Source organism: Bos indicus, chromosome 2 (genome assembly GCF_029378745.1).
Source record: "Bos indicus isolate NIAB-ARS_2022 breed Sahiwal x Tharparkar chromosome 2, NIAB-ARS_B.indTharparkar_mat_pri_1.0, whole genome shotgun sequence".
NCBI lineage: Eukaryota > Metazoa > Chordata > Mammalia > Artiodactyla > Bovidae > Bos > Bos indicus.
Window position 1 is genome coordinate 48,109,648 of NC_091761.1, and position 19,245 is coordinate 48,128,892.

General features: G+C 36.1%; 1 protein-coding gene across 12 annotated transcripts in view; it reads right to left on the reverse strand.

Moving 5' to 3' along the window:
• MBD5 (methyl-CpG binding domain protein 5) overlaps positions 1 to 19,245 on the reverse strand; it is a 491,908-nt gene that overhangs the window by 421,373 nt on the left and 51,290 nt on the right. For 3 of the 12 annotated variants that reach the window (XM_070799675.1, XM_070799681.1, XM_070799651.1), the window contains exon 1: positions 857 to 12,542. The exons of 3 other annotated variants lie outside the window; for them this stretch is intronic. The gene's annotated coding sequence lies outside the window, so the exon portion shown is untranslated. Of the gene's footprint in view, positions 1 to 842; positions 12,543 to 19,245 lie in introns of those variants that run through there. 6 more of the 12 variants (XM_070799638.1, XM_070799671.1, XM_070799695.1 and 3 more) reach the window with 4 other exon arrangements.

Here is a 19,245-nt window from a genome sequence, read left to right on the forward strand (position 1 = left end):
TGCAAAGGAGATTGTATAGACAGTCAGGGGCCAAGTCAATCATGTAGTATCATTTGTGGTGGGGTAAACAGTTTGGAGAGTTTTCTGTAAGTGAAGAGCTCCAATACACGATACTGAAAAATTCTGCTATTAGAGTACAAATAATGAATACTGTAATTATCTGATGAGATTTTATGTGTAAGAAAAGGTCTCACCATATAAATAAAAGAATATACGACTCATTGTTCAAAGGATGGTAGGCATGGTCTAAAAAACTTAGGACTAAAAGCAAAAGTCAGAGGCTTAGAAGGCTCTGCTACCTACTAGCTATGTGATCAAGGACATGGTAAAGTCTTCAGTCCTCTGGATCTCAGTTTTCTCATCTATAAAAGGGAACAGAGTAAGTATATCTAAGAAGTGTTATGAAGATTAGACACGATAATGAATGTATCATACCCAGTAAGTACCCATTATTTTGTGGGTACTTAATGTTATTCCTGGGGAAGGAAATGGCAACCTACTCCAGTGTTCTTGCCTGGAGAATACCAGGGACGGGGGAGCCTGGTGGGCTGCCGTCTCTGGGGTCGCACAGAGTCGGACACGACTGAAGCGACTTAGCAGCAGCAGCAGCAATGTTATTCCAGATCAGTCTCTTCTGTTCTTACAGATAAATCCATTACCTCAAAGTAATGAAAGAAGAATTGAAATATGCTGGGTTTTCAGGAAAACTCTTTCTTTTGTATCTGAATTTCTATAGCTTCAACTTTCCAACAATCCAATATCATTAGAAAGTCTACTTCTGAATGTTTAAATGTTACATAATAATAAACCCAAGAATAGTAAGTATTTTAAAATCAACATACAAGAACCTATATACCAAATAAATGTAGCTCCATTCAAAGTATAGGATTACATGGACTTCGCTCCGGGTCCTGTGGTAAGACTCTGTGATCCCACTATAGGCGGCATGGGTTCCATCCTTGATCTCTGGTCAGGGAACTAAGGTCTCACATGCTGCATGGTATGGCCAAGAAAAACAAAAAACAAAGTGTAGGGTTACTGGGCTACCGTTGTTCTGAATACCTTTGAACCTCCTCTTCTAGAACTATTCTAAGAATCTATTTAGAAGCCTCACAGAGGTCTACTGATTTTAAACTTTCACTTGTTCTTAACCAAGAAAAAAAATGTAAAAACTCTGCTTATCAGACATTAGTCAGAAAGACAGCTGTTTGTAAATTCAAACTCAGCCCTCAACAAATGACTGATAACACTGATAACATTCATCATGTCACACTGTTTATAGACAACCTAAGGAGTTCAAACCTAAGGATTTATTTGAATCTAAGTATTTAATTGATTAAAGGGACATAGTAACTCAAGCATCACCATCTGGTAAAACAGCACTTCTATAGTAAACAGATTCTGAATAACAAAACTGATATACAAATTACTGATGGTCTCTATCACTCTTCAGGATGATGAAGCCTGACATAAGTAAGTTATTAAACATGTAACCCCAAGGTTAAATAACTAAACCTACTAACAGTCATAATATCTCTCACTCAAAACCACAGGGGCCAGCAGAATTTTAGCACTGATACATACTTATTTTCTTCTTTAATTTTAGAATGACAATATAGCACTATATATGATGTGATATCCTCAGAGGTGACAGGGGCAGCACCTGAGAATCAAATAAGTATTTCTGCAGTGAAATATAGCAGTATTCACATATGGGAAACATAAAGCCTATAAACAGCCTCACATAAATTCAGTTCTGGATTTGCCACCGAGTTAAGTTCAATTCAGATTTTGCTACCTTAACTAAATATAGTTTTCCTTAATTTTCTATTTAAAAAAGTGTAGGTTCCTTCCCTCCCTCCTCTGAATGTTATATAGTTCAGTTATAGATAAGGGGCTATGGACACATATCAGTATCTGGAAATGTTCTCTCAACATGATCCATGGTCACTTTTAAAAGAGAACATTTGGAAGGCTTCCTGACTAGCTAAAGACTGGGACAATAACGAAAAAGCTTTTAAAAGTCCTGGATATCACTAATTGTGCTAGTGACAAAGAATTCCTGCAAAGGTTTCAAAAGGCTGAGGTAATACGAAGAACAGTTTCTCTTGCAGTTGATGTTAGAAAATGCCATTATTCAAAATATGAGATTTAGATTAGCTTTTCTGCCACAAGCAACAATAATTACTATAATAATTATTACAGTGATGTGGGAAACCTTGCTTTATACTGGCTGCCAAGAAAACCAGTCATTCCTTGTTTCCTCAGGTTTAAACAGAAATGCCCTGAACCTAGAGAGCGATGCGTAACCCTGCCCTTGTCTCAGTGGTCAGGACATGCTGCACTGGTTACTCAGCCCGAAGAGGTTTCTGTGGCACAGAAGACCCATCCTTGGGTCACCCTGCCTACTGTTCTCTTCTCCCTCCTTCCCTTCCCTACTGCCTCCTTTTCCGTCAGCTCCTAGCTGAGTAGCTGGAATCTACGCACTTCTGCTTTCAGGTGCTTCTCTGACTTAAAATTAGACCCCACCTTCTATTTTAAGAGAATTTATATTCTCTCGAGAGTAGCTAAGTCTCTGCTTGAAGTTCTCTGTTTGCCGAGACCCTCATTTTCGGTCACCTCTCATCAGCCTAAGTCAGCGCTGGTCCCATGCTTCCTGTGGCCCGCCTCTTCCTGCGTCACTGGTGGAAGAGAAGTGCTGTTGCTCTTCCCAAAGTACTGGTTTCCTGTTATCAAATATGTCTTCCTTCTCTGTTTTCTCTTCATCACAGACCTCCCCTCAACTTCCATAATCAAATACAATGGAAGCCGTGAGCCAAATATTTTGAAAAAATACAAAAATGATGCATTAGGAAAAAATGTAAAGAATAAATTTAAAGGCAATCAAAAATGCTTAATACAACTCTTTAAAAAGTGTCAATTTTCAACCAAAAAATAAGGAAAAATGATGGCAACAAGAAAATGTTATTAGTTGGAGATGGAAGATAAGGGAGTGGATTGCTTGAGAGAGAGAGAAAAAAGGCCCCAGGAAAAAAAAAAATCTGCCACCACTAAATGTCAAAAATATTCTATAAATAGTAACAAAGATACCCTGTATTTACATAATGACTTTCTTCCAAAGAATTCATGATGATATACATTTTTTTTAAATGAAGACAATTTTTGAAAGAAGATAAGCCAATGTAGGGTAAGCTTGAATCACTCTTGAAAAGTATATATTTGTGCAGTATTTCCAAAATAAAAAAAACAAAAACACAAGTGTATTAAAGACATTGTTTGTTTTTAAATCTGAGATGAAGATTTTATCAGGCCTAAGTTTCCACTGAAAGGTCAATGTAACAATGATGAAAAATTTATACTTATTGAAACAATGACTTGGAAATCAACAAACATTTACTGAATTATTTAATATTTTTAAAAGCTATATTTTAAGAGGTAGAAAATAAGGGAAAATAATATCTAAGATCTGTCAAAATTGCTTTATTTATTCAATGGCTATTATAGTATCTTTTGTTTTATATGTCCTTGTGTTTATATCCAAATAAAGATGAAGCTTCTAGTTAGGCATGTCACAGGGAGTTGGTGGCATCTTTTATGAGAAGAGAAGCAAGGAAAAGGCTAAGCAATTTGCCCAATGTTAATGGCAAAACAAGGTAGAGATCTTGTTTTTGACTTCAAGTACAATGCTTTTATGTATTATATAAATCTGTAATCCACAAAATGAAACTAAGTATTAAATTGCAAAAAGGAAAAAAAATTGTATACAGTATTTGTAAGTCAGGCTGTCAATTTTGGAGGGCAATCTTTATCTAGCAGGAAAGTTTCCTGATAGCAAAAATGTGAAGGATTAAAAAATATTTGTTATAAATGATGTAAACAATGGATAAAAAGAGAAATATTTCAATAAGGGCATGGTGGAATATAGGGCTTTGATTGGGATGCTCTCTATCTAATTTGGGGGTGAAATACTATAAATGAATATTATAAAGTAAAAATATACATAATATACTTGGGGAAAGAATGTATGATATCTTTACATCTCACTTAAAAAATGTTTAACAATGAAAGTATGCTTACTGACTTTCAACCAAGCAGAGGTTATGATTTAAAACCATAAATAAAATTAATATGCAATCCTTTAAAAAATATTTTCCACTTGAGAGTATTTCTCAATATTTCAAAAGTCATAATCATAATCTCTTTCATAACCAAGGAAAAGTAGCTTTGTGAATATGCTTATATCTTGATTTTTGAAACTAAGATTCACTAACATATTACAGAGCAGATATATTTGATGGTTATTAAGAACAAAAGGGAAACACAAATTTTACACATTTGACTTCTGATTAATTTCACTATAATCAGAAGTCAAAACTGTAATGTGCTGCTGATGGAAATCAGCAAACGTGGGCAATAACAGAGTTCACATTCTAGGAATGAATATATTTGGGTTTGAACCTCCACTCTCTCACACAGTATTTGAATAACTATGGGCAAGTGACTTCTTTGTACCCATTTCTTCGTAAATTTGTTGTGAGGATCATAGGAAATCATGACTAAATGAGCAAGAAAGCATAATGCTTAGTAAATACTGGTTATAATTACAAGAATTTTATAGAGGATAACATATTCATTCTATCGGAAACAAGCCAAATGTTTTGAAATTGGGCCAAGGCTACTAGCAAAAAGGTAACATTATTTTGTTCCTTTTTGAGTTGCAAATGCACAAGATAGTTCTGTAATAAAAACCTCCATCCCCTGAAATCTCATGCAGATTAAGAAATGCACCTATAACAATTATATGAGGTTAACGTTTTATCCTTCAACTGGACAAAAAACTTCATAAGGTTTTGGATCATTTTGGTTCTTTTACCACTTACCCTAATACTAGTGCTCTGGTGTATGGCAGTGACTCCGTAAATAACCATTGAATGAGTAAGTGAATGAATGAGCTAATACCAACCACAGAAGATACAGAAGGGCCAAAAGATGAATAATGGAAAATATGACCATCCGAGATAAAGAAAAATCCACAATGAGATGCTAGTGGTCCTGGGCAAATGGCAAAGACCTGAGAAGTTTAGAGAATCTGTGAGTCAAAAGGAGTAAAGACTTGAAATCTTGACAGGGAGACGGATATACACTTTAAAAAAGGTAAGATAACACAGAAAACACTGAATGAGTGACAAGAATCTGAAAATTCAGGTTTTATAATGAGAGATCCTCACATATAAACCCTGCAGTGTTTCTGGAGACAGCAGTTTCAGTCTAAGACTACAGAGTCCTAGCCTACTCTAGGACCAGAGAGAGGAAATTATACTTTCACAAAGTCTGAAGGATCCAGGAAAAGTGCCTTTGGTTTTGCACAAGAAGGATGAAATGTTTCTCTAAAGAGTAAAGAAGCATGGAAGGACACAGCACCAAAAAGAATGAGGCTACAGAACAAATGAAAGCAGAAAGACTCAGACAGTCTAAAAGTTATTTCTATAGTATCACATTGAAGTAAATAAAAGGAAATATTAAGCATACTGGCCATGTGGAAGATTAAGTGACTTACCTACTAAATTAATGTAATCACTTTCAAAATGAGTAGTTACTGATATTTTATATGGCCTGTGTGCTAAAATACCTGAAATTACCCCACAAAGTTCTGAGTGACAGTTCAGTACGCAATGTGTAGAAGAAACAGAAGGATTAAAGCTATGATTCTGGAGCAGACCCAGAGTCAGGGGCATCAGGTCATCTAAGCACATGGGCATCCATCTGGAGAAGCCTTCTGAGTGAGTGCTGCCTTGGGTTGTGCTGCAGTACAGGATCCTTTCACAGATAGTAATTAGGATTTGTGGGATGTGCCCATCACCTCTCTGCCCTGTTGACTGCAAGTTGTCCCTTGGTTATTTGCAGGGGAGTGGTTCAGGACCCATGCAGGATCTGCAGATGCTCAAGTTCCAGAGTAGGCTGTTACATGGAGGGCCGGCTCTACTCTTATTCCTCCTCAGAGCCAGATATTTTGCTATGAGTAACAGAGATATATCAGTGACTTCTTATCAAGGTTGATTTTGCTTGGCTCCATTTTCCATACATTCTCTATAGTTCAAACTATCTTTAATCTTTCTGAGAAATTTCATATTCCTCTGATTTTACAGTTTAAGCCACGGAAACAGTAAGGGAGCAGAGAACATAGGTAATTTTCCACCGGAACACAATTAATTAGGAGTTAACTGCGTATCTCATATGTTACATCCTAGAAATGATTATAAATTCTACATGTATAACAATTTAAAAAAACAAGAACTCCATCTTCACAGAGTTTTTATTCCGATGTTTGGGAGAATTGCAGAGGTTTGAAGTGAAAGTAGCTCAGCTGTGTCCAACTCTTTGTGATCTCATGGACTATAGTGGCCAAAATACTGGAGTGGGTAGCCGTTCCCTTCTCCAGGGGATTTTTCCAACCCAGGGATCGAACCCAGGTCTCCCACACTGCAGGCAGATTCTTTACCAGCCGAGTTCAAGAACTCTTTACCAGGGAAGCCCAGGAATATTGTACTGAGTAGCCTATCCCTTCAGCAGATCTTCCCAACCCAGGAATCAAACCAGGGTCTCCTGCATTGCAGGTAGATTCTTTACCAGCTAGGCTACCAGGGAATCCCATGGTAGCAGAGGTTTAGAGAAGACGGTCAGTAAGTTAACATTTAACTACTTTTACTTTGCCTAGCATTCTGACACTATGAGCCATGAACTGCTTCTTACAGTGATATATACTATAAAGAAACTACGCTCTTTAGGGTACAGGAATTATCCTTACATTTAATATAAGTGCCTCTGCAGCAAATGCTTCTCTATATTTAATCCTACCTTCCTTTATTGCATTTTGCAAAAATATATTTATTCTTCTCATCATAAAAGTAACAGCTACATTACAGAAATATTGGAATCTAGAAGAAAAAAAAAATAAGGTCCTAATCTTAGCACCTGAATACAACCATTTAGCATTTTGCTACATTTCCTTCTAATATTTTTTTTCTCTTTTCTTTTAAAAATTAATTTATTTAATTGGAGGCTAATTACTTTACAATATTGTAATGGTTTTGCCATACATTGACATGAATCAGCTATGGGTGTACATGTGTTCCCCATCCTGAACTCCCCTCCCTCCCCATCCCATCCCTCAGGGTCATCCCAGTGTACCAGCCCTGAGCACCATCTCATGCATCGAACCTGGACTGGCGATCTGTTTCACATGTGATAATATACACGTTTCAATGTTATTCTCTCAAATCATCCCACCCTCACCTTCCCCCACAGAGTCCAAAAGACTGTTCTTTACATCTGTGTCTCTTTTGCTGTCTCACATATAGGGTCATCGTTATCATATTTTTAGATCCCATATATATGCATTAGTATACTGTATTGATATTTTTCTGACTTACTTCACTCTGTATAATATGCTCCAGTTTCATCCACCTCATTAGAGTTGATTTGAATGTATTCTTTTTAACGGCTGTGTAATATTCCATTGTGTATATGTACTATAGCTTTCTTATCCATTTGTCTGCTGATGGACATTTAGGCTGCTTCTATGTCCTGGCTATTGTAAACAGTGCTGTGATGAACATTGGGGTACACGTGTGTCTTTCAATTCTGGTTTCCTCGGTGTGTATGTCCAGCAGTGGGATTGCTGAGTATTTCCTTTTAACATTTTAAATGCTTAAAGAGCTCTATATTTTCCTAATTATATTATAATACTTTTAAATATTTTCATTTTAAGCATTTCCCTTACTTCATAATATTTAAAGTGTAGCAGATCCACAAACTAATGAAAGAGCCACAGATGTATTTGTCTTTCTCCCTGACCATCTAAAAACTTTCAGAATGAATGTAAATTTTCTATTTTAAGCCTAACGAGTCTTTAAATTGAGGCTCAGTGAAAAAGATTTTAAACCTAAACAATGCTATGTGAAAATATGATGCTTGATATATTTTTAAGTATTATTAAATATAGTAAATGTTGTATTTACATTACCACACACTTTTACTTTAGATTTACTGTTGGATAAAATTAATGGGAAAATCAATGAGATCATTTTTTTCAATAATAAACATTTATTTAGAAACTAGTAAAATACTACATTCCAAACAGTTGCTCAAAAGTTCAGAAAAACAATCACACTTTTAAAAGAATATTTATACAAAGTAAACTACTGAGTTTCTCATGACTCAACATTCCTGGGTCATTTTTTGAGGTTACTTGAAACTTGTGACCTGCAGAAGATATGTCTAAAAATACAGAATACACTGAATTTTCATATACACTGATTTCATTGAAGGGTATGATTTTAATACATCTCTTGCATCACAAGATATAAATGACTCAGTCAGACTACTACTGACTCATATTTAGTATATGGTCACCTGTCTCCTCCGAGGGAAAGATTAATCACTTGCCCCTAATTCCATACTTTCAGACTTCACCTTCACTTTGATTCTAAACTTCCTTTCCTTTAGACTGCTTTTTGTTTTGATTTTGTCTTAGTAATCCCCAAAGATCCACTAGAGATAAAGCAGTATTTATTAACATGAAAACATGGTTTATTAAATTAAAATTAAATTAGCTTCTGGGATCTGGACACAAATGAAAACAGGCAAAGGCTAGTTTTAATGGGGAGGAGAGTAGTCACAAATATAACCGAGACACGGATGCCATGGATGGACAGGGACTGCCTCTATGACTGGAGAATTTCAGGAACACAGAAATGGTTTATATTCTGAACTCATCCACCAACAAAAAATATTCTGTGAAGCTTCACTTTCTCTCATTTGTATTATCAAAACTAAGTTCGGTTTTTTAACTACAATATCCTTGGGGTGGTTACTCCTACCAACACTACTGTCACCCTCTAAAACATCTAAAAGTCACTGATATATGACTGATATAAGCCAGGATAAGACTGATATAAGTTAGGCCAAACCCAGTACAGTAAGACCCCTTCATGCCCACCTTCAAATTATGAACTTCCAAAAATGTGAACGTGCATTTGCACATCCAGTCACATAAGTTAGTCCTCGTGCTTGGCATGCATTGTCCTTTGTGTACATCCTCCACAAGTAGTTGTGCTTTTGTGTACAAGCTGGAACTAGATCTGAAAGAGGACAACTTAACTGAACTCCTTGCTGTACAACACAAGGAGCTTACTAATGAAGACCTGACCCTATCGACTGTAGCCTGACAGGCTCCTCTGTCCATGGAATTCTCCAGTCAAGAATACTGGAGAAGGCAGCCATTCCCTCCTCCAGGGGATGTTCCTGACTTGGTGATCAAACCCCTCTCTCTTACATCTTCTGCATTGGCAGGTGTGTTCCTTACCACTAGCACCACCTGAGAAGCCCCCAAGAATTACATATAGCAGTAGTCAATAGCAATGGGAAATGGATCACACAAAATTTATAGTAAAAACTGGCACATCTGGTGTATTTAGAGCAATCTGCTGTTCCGTAAACAAATAGATGACTAGCAAAATATTATGCCAACAAGCATCCACTAAGTACAGGCACCCACTAAATACACAGGCCATTTAGAATAAAAGCTCAGAATCTGATCAGAATTATTGGAATCATAAAACTGAGTCTTGTCTGTCATCCTGTCACAGTCATAAAACTAGAAAGATTCTTATGAATTATTTGGAAAAATATGCTTCCTATTGTTAAGAAAACAAACTCAAGTATTTGTAAAATAGTTGAAAGGACCATTAAAGGGCTCAAGCTCTGAAGCTCTAGATATGAATGAAAATTTTCTGCAAACCTATAAAAATTTGGCTCCTATAAACTCAAAAGAAGAGAAGCTAACCTTGGCTATGAATTCAACAGACTGTTGTTAAACAGGTATTTTTGGCATTTACAATCTACAGTCCATATATTAGAATGCCTTAAGTAGATTCTGAAACTAGTGTGGAATCTGTCAGAGTTCTAAATTCTTAAATGCAAAAAAAAAAAAAAAAAAAAGAAGTTTAGGATACAACTGATCTCTGATGGTCAATGCAAGACTGTGTGACGTATGAGCTCAAGGTATCTTTTCTCTCCTTGGGCTATAAAAGTGTATTTTAAGGCTTTTCCTCCAAAATTATTGTAGAATAAACCAGCTTTTATACAATTTCTCTCAACCTGAATCAGAATTCCCTCCTCTTTTATTCTGAACTTGAAGTATGGGGAGTGATTTTTACTTGTCCTTCAATATCAAGTGCCTCGTTCACAGTAGGGAAATGACACATAATTTTTGAAGCCCATATACTTTGAACCGCATCATCTTGTTCAGTTTAAGAAATATCTACACTTACAATCCTTAATTGAGAAGCCCAAGCCATAGAATGGAAAATGAAAAATCTATTTTATCTACTGCCTTTGATTTTCAAAGCCCATAAAATTTAGGTCTTGCTTCTCCAAGGAAGCAGATATCTTCATGGTTGCTTTACATTCTGTTTCCAAACAAATCATTACTTAATATCTGTATATACACACTTGGGGCTTCCATGGTGGTTCAGTAGGTAAAGAATCTGCTTGCAATGCAGAAGACTGGGGTTTGATCTCTGGGTTGGGAAGATTTCCTGAAAAAGGAAATGGCAATCAACTCCAGTATTCTTGCCTGGAAAACACCATTGACAGAGGAGCCTGGCAGGTTACAGTCCCTGGGGTCACAAGAGTGGGATATGACTTAGTGACTAAACCACCATCACCACACACCCACTGAGGGATCTGACCGTCTGAGGTTACCTAACTATGTATCAAATCTAATGCAGATCCCATGTCTCCAGTGCTCATGGTAAGACCACTCAAGATGCCAATGAAGTCACCATTCCAACAACACAGAAAAATACTTATTTTTCCATAAAAATGCAGTATCAGGTCAAACAAAAGGCAGTTACAAGATAAATGTGTGCTTTTTATCTGACAATGTCTAGAGAGCAATCAGTTTGAGGAGTTTCAAATTTAAATACAGATGTTACAGAAGTCAGCAAACATTTCTACTATAAAGGGTCATATAGTAAATATTTTTAGTTGTGCAGACTACTTACAATTTCTGTTGAATATTCTATTGTTCATTTAGTTTTTCAACACTTTAAAAATGTAAGACATTTTAGCTTAAGAGCTAAAACAGGTGCAGGCCAGATTTGGAGGGTAGGTGATACTTTGTTGACCCTAATACAGAATAACCTGCTTCTGACTCTACTAGCCTGAGAACCTAGAAAGAAGGAATGGAAAGTGCTCGACCCACTTTACTATCTCTACTGTCCAGTACAGTGACTTGCATAAAGCAGCCATTCGATAAACATTTGACTGAAGAATGAATGGACAAGTAAATGAATGAATGGATGTCAGAATTATTACTTACAACGTTACTTATTTGTACTGCTGGCCATAGCTAGTTCTCTACTATGAGGCATATACATGACTAACTTCACAGCCTCCTTGAGACTGGATGTGTTCCTCTGGTCTGGATCATTTAATTGCAGATGTGAGACCTTCCACTGCTCTTCCTCCCTCTCCCCATTTCTTTCCAGTTTGATGATAAGTGATGACTGAAATGGTGGCTGCTTCATAAAGTCCTTAGATTACTGAGAACAGAGAGATACCTCTGATCATGATGGTCATGTAAGGATATCAAGAAACAAATTTTCACTGTTACTGTTGTTTTAAATTTTCTCACTACTTCATAATATAGTCTATCTTGATTGATACAGTACCAATCATACTCATCATCAGGCTACACATATCCTATTTTAAAACTCACACTTCACTGTAGTACAAAGCAGAGAGACAAAAGCATCTCTCTGCTGAAAAAATCAAGTGCTCTGAGCCTTCAAGTCATTTCTAAGGGTGATGGAGGGCAAATCACCAGTCATTTCAACTTTATGACCTGTTTTTCTAACCAGGATGGGATAATCAGGATACTTAACTTTCTAAGACTACACTTGCAGGGCAAATTAAGAAGGCAACTATACAGATGCTATTTACAATTGAATAAATTGGCTAATTACTAACATTTCCTAATACTACTAACATTGCAGACTAGTTATTTTGATCATAATACATTGATGTGGAGACTGAATAAAAAACTGGATATGTACTGTCTCATATATTTCTTACAATATAGATGGCTATTTGCTAAAATCCCTGTAAGAGAAATTATACCTATACAAGTATGGCTAATCAATTATTAATCCTGAGACAGAATAGCTACAGATTCAGAAACACTTAAGAGATACATCAACGAACTGCAATGTATGGATCTTATCTCCTGATTCAAGCAAACTCTAAAAAAACAAAAAACAAACAAACAAAAAACCCTCAAAAAGGCAAACTCACAATTGGAAAGGAAAAATCTGAAAGCTGGCATGTATGATAATAATTAAGGACTATTTCTAACTTTTTAAAGTGTGATAGTAATATTTTTAAATAAATATTGAGTTTCTGCTTTTAGATATATATAAATATATATAAGGTTTTTAAATAAATAAAAATATATAAACAATATATTTATATATATAATATACAAGTAAAACATATATAGTATATATATAATAAAAAATATAAATTAATGTATATTTAATATATTAAAAGTTTTTAAAATAAATATTGTTTCTGCTTTTAGATATACATATAGAAATATTTATATATAAAAAAGCTCTAATATTATACACACCTTTCAGAATAATTATTTCCATTTCTCTTTCCCTGGTCTAGAGCTTATATAAAGAAAGCTAATGGGACAGAGGTCAGACAAGGAAAAAAGGTTAAGTGTGCAGGGTTCTAGACTTTTATTTTGATTTTAAATGGAGTAAATCAGTTTTCAGTTTTGCCTGTGACTATCAAAGAAGCCCAAGAAACAAATCTGACTAAATTCAGTTTATCCCAGTATGCCCTGCACTTCCTGACTCATCTACAGCAACGGTCCCCAACCTTTTTGGCACCAGGGACCAGTTTTGTGGAAGATAATTTTCCCACAGACCAGGGAGGAAGGGGGATGGTTTCGGGATGATTCACGTGCATTACATTTACTGGGCACTTTATTTCTATTATTAATACATCAGCTCCACCTCAGATCATCAGGCATTGAATCCCAGAGGTTAGAGACCCCTGATCTATACTCCTCCCTAGTTTGCCTCATTCTAGTCTTGGCTTCTTTCCTGAGCCATCTTTTCAATAATCCCTTCTGACAATGCTTTTTCTACTGCACCTCTGTTACTGCTGCTGTAATTACTAATTAACAAATGACAATCCCCTATGCCTCACTGTCTTCACAAAATGCTCTGTCTAGAGACCTATTTGCCTTAATAGAAACCCAGAGGACACCTTTCTCTGGTAGCCCTGTCTAAAGGAAGAAGCCTTTACTCTGCCAACACCCTTTTATTAACAGAGGCTGGGGTAGGGTGAAAAGTTAGCATTACTCCAGCCACTCATTTCCAAATCATTACTGCCACGTCTTCATGTGAAAAAATTTATTTCTTTTAGGTTTACTTGCCATTCATACCACCTAATTTTTTGTTTCCACCGAGGTAATGTTTTTAAATGTAAGAGCAAGGACTGAAAATAGATAAGAAAATCATTTATACAGTTTAAAACTGATTCATGAAAAACAATTACAACACTGAATTTTAATATTAACTTCAAATTCACCAATGTTGGCAATGTTTCCTTAAGTCCAAGAGGTTTTATTTGTACATCAAGAAAAAAGGTTTAATGGCAGTCTGACTTACCTATATTCTCCCCTTCCCCGGAAAAAAGCACAGTAAATCTAAAATTAAGGCAACAGTAACCTTCTTCTCTTCTAAACTGACTTCATCACCACAATAGAATCTCTATCTATTGTCACGTCACACAGTAACAAAAAATCTTCACACTTTTAAGGAGAGCAGGCAATTTAGATTAAATCAGCTACTATGTAAGAAAATATTGCTTTGTGACGATTATGGTCAGTTCCATAGGAGGGGTCTAAGGCCTCAGGTGTAAGGCCTGAGTGTGCAGAGAACCCAAGGGTGTACAGAGAAACCTAGATGGAGTATTCACTCCATCTTATCACTTCATCTCCAGTGCCATTTTTGTTAAAAGAGCAAACTTTAGGGCTACATATATGCACTCTAGAACACTAACAATGTTAAATCAAAATTTAATTAAAGTAAAACAGAAATTTATATTTCTCAATCAAATCACTGTGGTTTAAGAAAACTAACAGAAAACATACATAAATATTTAACCTTGGTAAAGGAAAAACTACCCCCAGTGAGACCCAAGTGATCTAGTTTTCAGGAGATGAAAATTTAGAATGATAAAACTTCAGTGTTAAATAAATCTGATACATTTAAAATACAAGAGCCTGTCATGGAAAGTAATGATCTATTGTCAGGGACAATCAAGAGCCATTTTATTCAGTTTTTTTTACAACAACTAATTCAGGTGGGCCCTGAAACTCTAAAGTTATATTATGTCATATGCTAAATCTAAAAGCATTCAACTTACCATTCAATCAAACCTTTAGTTGATATACAGGCCAAATCCCCAGAAAAAAAAAATGATAAGCCAAAATTAATCACAATAAAAGGAACAAGTATTTTTCTTTATGCTGTATAATACAGATACTTTGAAAAACATTTTTTTAGACATAGAGAAACCACATTGATAATTTCTAAAATAAAAATTTTACCTATAAAAATAAAAGTACGCATTTTGGCCCATACATTTTCTAAATGCTTATTCCCTGGTAAAACAGGAATCTGCATTGCATCTAAAAATATATTATCCCGAGGGATGACACTTTGTGAGACGGTATGACTTAGTAAACTTATTTTTAACTAAATGATGATTCATTTTCACTATGCAGGTTTCAGGTAACTACAATACATGTATACATAGTCCCATTCTTGGGTATCTGACTTTCAGTAGATCTCAAGACATTGCATCTATTATAATAATAAGTGCTAGTATTATATTGGATAGTATGAGCAGGGCAGAACCTATGTTTGAATTAGCATACTGAATTCTCTAGATGCATATAATAACTAAAGCAAAGTGAACAGATATGTACATTTAGCCATAATATCCTCCAGAAGATAATACGGATCATGTAAGACATTTTGTAAACATGCACTATCCAGAAAGCTTAAATTATTTTCTTCATATAATCTTTCCAATTTACTATTTGATTGCACTATGATCAGTATGCAAAGGCAAACTTAATGATTACAAATCTCAGTGTTAACCATTTATTCCATTTTCAATTAGAAAGAGCTATCCGACATAGTATCTACAATGAAAAATTTGTAGGACATAAACAACCATCTTTGTTCTTTAAAAGTGTTTAAAACCAATGCATTTTTAAAGACAGTGGGGAGCCTAAGAGAACTTAAAGGACAGAAATGGGTAATTTTGAATTAACATAGAGAAAATATCTAGGATCATCTTTAATGAACAGGATATTCAACAGGTAAATATATTGGGCATATATATTAGTTGTTTCTTCCAGTCCAGCATTTCTCATGATGTACTCTGCATATAAGTTAAATAAACAGGGTGACAATATACAGCCTTGACGAACTCCTTTTCCTATTTGGAACCAGTCTGTTGTTCCATGTCCAGTTCTAACTGTTGCTTCCTGACTTGCATACAAATTTCTCAAGAGGAAGATCAGGTGGTCTGGTATTCCCATCTCTTTCAGAATTTTCCACAGTTTATTGTGATCCACACAAAGGCTTTGGCATAGTCAATAAAGCAGAAATAGATGCTTTTCTGGAACTCCCTTGCTTTTTCCATGATCAAGCGGACGTTGGCAATTTGATCTCTGGTTCCTCTGCCTTTTCTAAAACCAGCTTGAACATCAGGAAGTTCACAGTTCACATATTGCTGAAGCCTGGCTTAGAGAATTTTGAGCATTACTTTACCAGCGTGTGAGATGAGTGCAATTGTGCGGTAGTTTGAGCATTCTTTAGCATTGCCTTACATCATGAGAAACGCTGGACTGGAAGAAACACAAGCTGGAATCAAGATTGCCGGGAGAAATCTCAATCACCTCAGATATGCAGATGACACCACCCTTATGGCAGAAAGTGAAGACGAACTAAAAAGTCTCTTGATGAAAGTGAAAGTGGAGTGAAAAAGTTGGCTTAAAGTTCAACATTCAGAAAACGAAGATCATGGCATCCGGTCCCATCACTTCATGGGAAATAGATGGGGAAACAGTAGAAACAGTGTCAGACTTCATTTTTCTGGGCTCCAAAATCACTACAGATGGTGACTGCAGCCATGAAATTAAAAGACACTTACTCCTTGGAAGGAAAGTTATGACCAACCTAGATAGCGTATTCAAAAGCAGAGACATTACTTTGCCAACAAAGGTTCATCTAGTCAAGGCTATGATTTTTCCAGTGGTCATGTATGGATGTGAGAGTTGGACTGTGACGAAAGCTGAGCGCTGAAGAATTGATGCTTTTGAACTGTAGTGTTGGAGAAGACTCTTGAGAGTCCCTTGGACTGCAAGGAGATCCAACCAGTCCATTCTGAAGGAGATCAGCCCTGGGATTCCTTTGGAAGGAATGATGCTAAAGCTGAAACTCCAGTACTTTGGCCACCTCATGCGAAGAGTTGACTCACTGGAAAAGACTCTGATGCTGGGAGGGATTGGGGGCAGGCGGAGAAGGGGATGACAGAGGATGAGATGGCTGGATGGCATTACTGACTCGATGGACGTGAGTCTCAGTGAACTCCGGGAGTTGGTAATGGATAGGGAGGCCTGGCGTGCTGCGATTCATGGGGTCGCAAAGAGTCGGACACGACTAAGCGACTGATCTGATCTGATCTATTAGTTGTAACACCATAAGCATTGAGAGATCTCAGCCTGAGTCCCAATGTCTATTATTTAAACACCATGTGACTGTGGACAAGCCACTTCTCTCTACATGCGAATTTTATCATCTCAAAGACAAATACCTATTGTATAGCACATGGAACTCTGCTGAATGTTATGTGCCAGCCTGGATGGGAGTGGGATTTGAGGAGAATGGATACATGTATACCTATGGCTGAGACCCTTCACTGTTCACCTGAAACTATCACAACACTGGTAGTTGGCTATACCCCAATACAAAATGATTTTCGTGTTAAAAAAAAATAGTACCTATTTCACTGGATAATTAGGTGTATTAAGTGAGAATATAAAGTGACTTAGCACCATGTTTGCCTCATAACTATGACCATCTGCAAACTCTTCACATATTTATATATATGCACATATACATAAAACAGTATCATATATACATACACATAGAAAAATACGTTTTACATAAATATCTATGTATATTTATATATGAAGATGGAGTGTGACAGAAAGAGGGAGAGAATATCAAAATCTACTAGGCTACTATTAGTGATTTTTAACTTTAAATGAAAATAATTCTCAGTATTTTAAGCTATGTGTACTGTTTTATTAAATTATTACTTGGAGTTATTATCAAATTATAGTAATACTAAAGTTTTACGCTTACATTTTAAAAGACAGTTGTATAAACAAAACAGTATTAAGATCGTGTTTAATGTTATTTATGTATTTCTAATTTTCACAGTAGCAAAGTTGCCAGAAAAGTGAAAGTGAAGTCGCTCAGTCATGTTCAACTCTTTGAGACCCCATGGACTGTAGCCTACCAGGCTCCTTCGTCCACAGAATTTCCCAGGCAAGAGTACTGGAGTGGGTTGCCATTGCCTTTCCCAGGAGATCTCTCTGACCCAGGGATCGAACCCTGGTCTTCCGCATTGCAGGCAGACGCTTTACCATCTGAACCACCAGGGAAGCCCCATTGTTGCCAGACTTTTCCATAATTCTAACAATCTAGAACATGCTAGGAAGTATCAGCTATAACAATACAAAAATGAAAAAACTCTCCAAGTTATATTTTGGACAAAATGGTGAAATGTGAACTAGAGATACGCCCTCAAACTTTTATACCTGGTACCCTATCCATTTCTTCATTAAAGAACCTTGATCCTACCATGATAAAAACAGAATTTTGCCTGAGGATTTTTTGTTGGTTTGTTTTTCCATGGGTTCTTAATGATTTTAACAGTTGTGCTGATACTTTTGAATAAAGCAGCTGAGATTACTCTGTCCTACTAGTAGCAAACATACTACAAATATTACTCAAGTGGATATTACATACATCATCACATAAAAGCACCAGAGACTTAATCTCACCCCTAAAGTAGAATGCTATGTTGATATAGAGAGAAAAGTCTTTAGGGAAGTGTCACCTGTTTTGTCCTCTGATCTTATTCAGTATTTGCATTAATTAATGAAGACACTGAAAAGATAAGGATAAAATGGCTTAGCAATAATTTGTATAAATAGGAACCACCTACTGTTGAGTTTCCCACAACCTTCTTATTATCCAGCATTGTGACATAGATGGTAAACACATTAAGACAGTATAAGGTGACATTTACATAAATGTTAATCTAGAAGAAAGCACTGGCTGGATAACCATTTAGCGTGAGGTCTTAAGGTAGACTCCTGTCAATAAGGAAAAAAACATAAAAGCCAACAACAGTGGACTAACCAAATAAATTATGGTTCTTCCATTTAGTATGCTGCTGCTGCTGCTAAGTCGATTCAGTAGTGTCCGACTCTGTGCTACCTCATAGACAGCAGCCCACCAGGCTCCCCCATCCATGGGATTCTCAGGCAAGAACACTGGAGTGGGTTGCCATTTCCTTCTCCAATGCATGAAAGTGAAAAGTGAAAGTGAAGTCGCTCAGTCATGTCCGACTCTTAGCGACTCCACGGACTGTAGCCTACCAGGCTCCTCCGTCCATGGGATTTTCCAGGCAAGAGTACTGGAGTGGGGTGCCATTGCGTTCTCCATCCATTTAGTATAGTTCTATCTTGAATTTTAAAATTATGCTGACAAATACACAGATATGGAAATATACTTATGATGTATCAAATGAAAAAAGGTCATTTAACAGTATGAACATTTTGATCCTATTTAAAAAATTAAAATGGAGATAGATACATTTCTCTGTTTCTCACTTCCCTCTTCCACCTTTACATTGTATATTTATGCAAAATAAAAAGTAAGTAATGAAAAACATGTATGCTAACAGTGGATATCTCTGAACAATGAAATTATACATTTAGAAACTTTCCTTTCTTTTATCCATACATTTTTTTCAAAAGAGATCACATGTTGTTTCTGAAACATTAAAAAAAAT